At 44.2% G+C, this 6,000-nt stretch overlaps 1 protein-coding gene across 2 annotated transcripts in view; it reads right to left on the minus strand.

Moving 5' to 3' along the window:
* The window catches only part of SHC3 (SHC adaptor protein 3), a 171,621-nt gene that overhangs the window by 100,613 nt on the left and 65,008 nt on the right, over positions 1-6,000 (minus strand). The window lies entirely within an intron of this gene.

A 6,000-nucleotide genomic window follows, 5' to 3' on the forward strand; every position in this document is an offset into this window, starting at 1 on the left:
CAGGTGCAACCCTAGCACTTTCAGGTCTCATTTCTATGTCTCTCAACAAGCCTTGAAGTGGGGGTGTCATCCCTATTCTCTGGATGAGGACCCCAGCCCTAGAGAGGTCAATCTCATTGGTGGAATGAGTGTCTCTGCTGAGTGTTAGTGTGGGCTAGTACCCAGGAACCCTTTCCTCACCCCCTAGAGTAGGAAGCTTACCCTACATCAACAGGCTCTGCTCCAAGTGGTCAGGAGTTTGCTGTCCAAAGACTGGACCAGGCAGCTGTTCAGAGGCACCTCAACCAAAAAATCTGATTTAGGGAGTCAGACATGGGAGCTGAGTGCTCTGACACTGCATGGCTCCAGCCAGCGCTGTTGCCTGGCAGGCCGTGACACTCTGAGCTGCATGGACAGTCCCATAAATGCTGCCATGCTCCCAGGAGTGCCTGCACCTGGTCTCTGCCACTCCAGTGGTGGCTTCTCCAGCTTTCTTGGCCCACACAGGGCAGCCTGCAGGAGCAGGGGACTGTCCTTCAATAGTGAGGGGAGGCAGTGGTGAGCAGACATCCCAGCTTCCCCAGTTCCTACACACTTCCCCAGAGGGCCCAGCGCCCACAGCGGGACCCTGCTCCAAATGGTCCTGGGGGTGGTTCTCCCCTCCCACTGGCTGTGCCCACCCCTGCCACTGCTCCCTAGGTATCCTCCCAAATAGGCTCCTTGCACCAAGTCTCAGGGGCTGCTGGGGGAATGCAACTGAAGATACCTTTGGTCTAACCAAAAAAATGGCTTGTGGGGCCCTTCCCTGCACCACAGCTGGATCAGACATTTCCACAGTGATGTCTGTTTAACCTCACAAATGAAAATAAACCTACTAGATGCATTATGTTTGAAGGACTGAACACGAAAATAGAGCAGAATGAGGCCTGGAGGAAGCAGAGCTCCAATCCTTGTGTTTCAGGGCTCTGCTGGTGTTCTAACAGCAGGGAGCCTCGAGCCTAATGGATGCAGACTGTCTCCATGGTCCTTCGCTGAGCCTGACTCAGGTTCGTACTCTTTGGCAAGCATTAGAACTGCTGCACAGAGTTGGACCAGCTAAGGGACTGTCAGGAGTGACCACCTACAGTCCAGTCACCCTGATGGGCTGGCTGGAGAACTCGGCCCAAGTCGTACATCTGCCATATTGTTGGGGGAGAAATTCACTCTGGCTTAAATGTTCCCTCCCTCCTCTGGGAAATCTCCCAGGCTGGCAGGGACTCTCTTCCATGTTTCTGGGGTAGTATCCCATGCCTGCGGTGAGTTTGTGGCCCCTTGCCCTGTGACTCTGGGCTTCTTTCCTGGGTCGTGGTCCCTGAGGACTCGTAATCCCTGAGCCCCTATTTCTAATGCATTTTTGCACACAAACGCCCATGAAGGCGACACAAGGGTAGGATATTATTCTAGCTGGTGTTAAAATCAGAGTAACAGTGCAGAAGTGAAGTGGAGGCATCCAGCCTGCTTTATTCCAAAGGCAGGATGCACATGCACACTGGCAAGCTGGTGTTTTCAAAAAGGACTCTAAACCAAGACAGCACCAACCCCTTCCTGCCAGGCTTCACCCCTCTGCAGGTGCAGGCTGAGAGAGGCTTGACCATGAAACATGCTTAGAATAAGCACATTTAGTAAGAGCCTGTAAGGCTAAAATCCAAAAGCTAGCCATTCTGCACCACCCAAATGCACAGGGATCAGGGTTAGGGGTGGGGTGGGGTGGTGGGTAATTCACATGACTGCTCTCTGTTCTAATTCCAAGATTCAACCAGCCTCAGAGAATCTACAAAAATAGATTCACTCCTTTCCCTTTCCCTGGCACGTTTAACTTAAATCAACATTAAAGGTGTTTATTTTGCAGTGAAAAAAGAATTCTGAAATATCATAATCAAGTACGTGTACCACATAAATATTTCAGTCAATGATGAGCCGAATATATCAAGGTGGTCCCATAAGACTATAATAGTGTATTTTTACTTTACCTTTTCTATGCTTAAATATGACAGATACACAAATACTTACCATTGTGTTCCAGTTGCCTACAGAATTCGGCACAGTCACATGCAGTGCAGGTTTGTAGTCTAGGAACAACAGGCTGTGCCATAGAGCCTAGGTGTGCAGTAGGTTAGAGCATCTAGCCTAAGTGCACTCTATGATGTCCGCACAATGACAAAATTGTCTAATGACGCAACTCTCAGAACCTATCCCTGGCCAGACACAGTGGCTCATGCCTGTAATCCCAGCACTTTGGGAGGCCGAGGCGAATGGATCACTTGAGCTCAGGAGGCCCAGCCTGGCCAACCCCACCCTACCAAAAAAAAAAAAAAAAAAAATACAAAAATTAGCTGGACATGGTGGCATGCACCTGTGGTCCCAGCTACTCAGGAGGCTGAGGTGGGAGGATCACTTGAGCCTGGGAGGCAGAAGTTGCAGTGAGCCAAGATTGCACTACTGCATTCAAGGCTGGACGACAGGAGTGAAACACTGTCTCAAAAAATATATATACATATACATATATATATATATATACACATACACACACACACATATATATACACACACACACACCTATCCCTGATGCATAACTGAAGTCTAATTGAAGATTAATTGAAATCTAATCTATGGGTAAGATTTCTTATCAGATCCAAGGAAACCCATGAGTTAAAGTCCACTTTGTTTTCTATACCATGTGCCAGTTGTAAAAATATCTTAGCATGGTTTATAAAATGGATTTCCAAATATGCAACTCTTCAGAGTTAAATCCCAGTATTTGTAAAAATGAGAAAGTCACCCTAACACTAACAGAATGCCCTTCCTTAGCATAGAACAGCTGCAGCCAATTCATGCCCACTTAGTAGAGTTCATGGTACCTACTCTCAAAGAAGAAATTGTTACCACAAAATCTGAACAAAAAAATATTCAGATCCCACTGCCCTGCATACGGGAATACACATCATTCAACTGGGCAGGTGTAATGGAACCTTCAAAGCATTCCTAGACTTCTGACATTCTCTGTGGTTCCAAGGAGGCCTGACCTTACCTGCCCTTCTTCCTCAATGTCCATCTTCCACTCCACACAGCTTCTCTCAGCCTAGGCCAGGTCCTGGGGATAGGAAATCCTCTACAAACAACACAAATATCTTGTTAGTAAATGCAGTCTGTCTTAATACTGCACAATATGCATTGTTTCCATCCCCAAATGAACTTGTGATTAAATGTTGATGCAACACAGAAATGTCTGAAGAGAGAGGTAGAGGGGTCGCAGAGGAAGCATGGGTGAAGGAAGTCCCTCCCTCGGGTCATGGTACCCAGCATGCAGTCTGGTTGGCCCCTCCCTTTCAGGAAGTTCAATGAGGGTGCACATCCAGGCTCATGCACACAGAATACACACATAGAGTTGGGATGGAATGCACATGGATAAGGATGCTCAGAGACATGATGGAGTGGAAGGATTGTGTGGCGAAAGTTTTTACCTTGGGCTTCTGTTTTCTGAGAGTATTTATAGAATGTTGGAAGCCAGAAGTGACCTGAGAGCTGAGTTTTGCCAAGCCTTCCAAGCGAACTCTTAGAAGAGAGGGTGGGTGGACAGAGTTGCGAAGCTGTGCTGAGGTCTTGTCTGGCCTGCTCTCCTTCAAGGTGAAGATGAAACCCACTGTGCAGAGGGCTGGCAAGCAGACCACCACCACGTATGCCAGGTTATGATTCTCACCAACATCTTCAGGTATCTCCAGGCTCCTGCTCCCTTCTTCATCTCACCAGGGCTTGTTTGCTCTTTTGTTCAGACTCAAAGCTCTACTGAATGCTTAACACTTTCATACCAAGATCACGTGGTTACTCAGCTAACTTCTAAGCAAAGTCTCTCCCATGAAACATCCAACAGAAAAATATGCAATTTCATAGCATTCAGTCCACTCATGTACTGACGGCTAATCCGCATGTTCCTTCATTTATACCTATACCTCATTGTTTTTTTAAGATAAGCAGGCAACACTCTGAACTGCAATACACACACGCTGACATCAGTGATAAATGTCTCCTCAGAACCCAGCCAATACACTGAAAAAGAACCAAAAGGAAATACCTTTCCAAAAGAAAGACATTTTCCTTTCTCAAGTTTAATTTGGCTTTCAAACTAAGAAGATTTTATGCATATTCCTGGGGAGTTTTCAAAACACCTCAATTCTGAAGTGGAGTCCTCACATTTTTGTATACAAAGTAAAACATTGGGAGTGAAGTCCAGCTGCACAGACAAAATTTTAAATTAAACAGATAAATAGGGACTAATTATCTGCTTATAAAATATTTTTTAACAAAAGTTGTGACTGGAGTGCCTTTGGAAACCAGTTTTCCTGGTGCCTGTATAATATAACCTAATTAGGACATTAGATTTCCCTATAAACTACAAACTTCCAAGAATTTCTTTAGTATATAAAGTAAACCATGGCAGTGGAGTTTAATCACAGGTATGTTTAACACTTAGTTACCATGGAGACCTTAAAAGCTCCACAGTGTGCTACATCTACAAGACATTGCTGTGTACTTCAACTGGATGCAAAGAGTTTCATTCTGAAGTTGATTTGTCAAATTGTTTCCTTTGAGTGACCTCTAGCTATTAGCTAAAGTAAGAAACATGTCATGTGCTAAAAATGATGCAAGAGACAGAAAGCATCATGGAGACAAGCAAATGTAGCTTTCAAGAAGTCTAATAAAACCCAAGACAATTCTGGCACAACTAGAATTCAACACCAAGTTTCTTAAGTACAAGAATCATGCTTCATTTGCCCCATTATGCTGCTTCACCTTCCCAAAAATCTAAATGGAATGGGATTGAAGAAAGTCATCAAAACCTCCAAACCCATCAATGTCTGTTCCAACTGCTTTTTTCTACAATGTTATTATTACTTCTACCCATTTGGGTTCTACCCCAGAGAGTCCCAGGAGTTGTATCCTCATCAACGAGCAAACTGGAATTATTCACTTGTTTCCCCACCCCACCACTACCTCAAGGAGCAGGACTTGTTCTGTGCCCCTCAAATGCCCCTCAATCATGTATGTATACACCTTTCTCCTACACTGAGAGGCCTAGCAAAGCAGGACAGCCACATTGTCCAGCGTGTTGTGTGTGCACAATCAGTAGTAGATGCTTAATAATTACATCAGGAGAACTAAAATGGCATGAAATCACCTCAGAAATCCTAGCGTCTAGAAAGGGAACCCAGTAGGAATGGTTGACAGTTCTCTCCCAATTAACTGTCATTCCTTTAAAAACAACCACCACATAGGAGAACATGACCAATTTCACACAGTTCCCATATTCCTCCAGTCACTGGCATAGTGCTCTGCCCACCATGATGCCACTGGCATGCCTTTTCATGGGTAAGATGAATAAATGACTAAGAAAACACTCAGGCTTCTCTTTTAACCACAGTGCTCTCTATTCAAAATACCACTCCATTGTCTTTGAAATTTTCATAAACCATTTTCTACAAATATGTGGAGATGGCTTTCTTCCTTCATGTAGATTACTGATATTGGTACTTTCATAACCTGTGTGTCTCAAGGCACTTAGGAAAGAGAAAAAAAAAAAAAAAAAAAAAACATTAACTCTTTGACCATGAATTTCTTCAGTGAGGAGAAAGAGGTATTATTATGGTACTTACAACAGAATTGAGGTGTGTATGTTTCTCAGCAGCTAATGACTACAACCAGTTGCTTTCTGAAGCTCAATCTTTAGACTTGGCTTGCTAATCCAAACATATACAATAGAATGATTTGAATAAAGCAAATATGAGGCATTTTTCTGAGGTCACTATTTAAATTAAGCTACTGCATAAATGCCAAAGCAACCTAAGCTCCTTGACCACAGAAATGTAGCAGTTTCACAGACTCTGTCCTAGCTTTCCAGTTCTCCGCTGGCTTGAAACTGGCATTTTTCTAAAGGTGTAAGCTCTACTAGAAGCTATACTAGAGTATTAAATTTTATTTTTAAAAAAC

This window comes from Piliocolobus tephrosceles, chromosome 14 (assembly GCF_002776525.5).
Source record: "Piliocolobus tephrosceles isolate RC106 chromosome 14, ASM277652v3, whole genome shotgun sequence".
NCBI lineage: Eukaryota > Metazoa > Chordata > Mammalia > Primates > Cercopithecidae > Piliocolobus > Piliocolobus tephrosceles.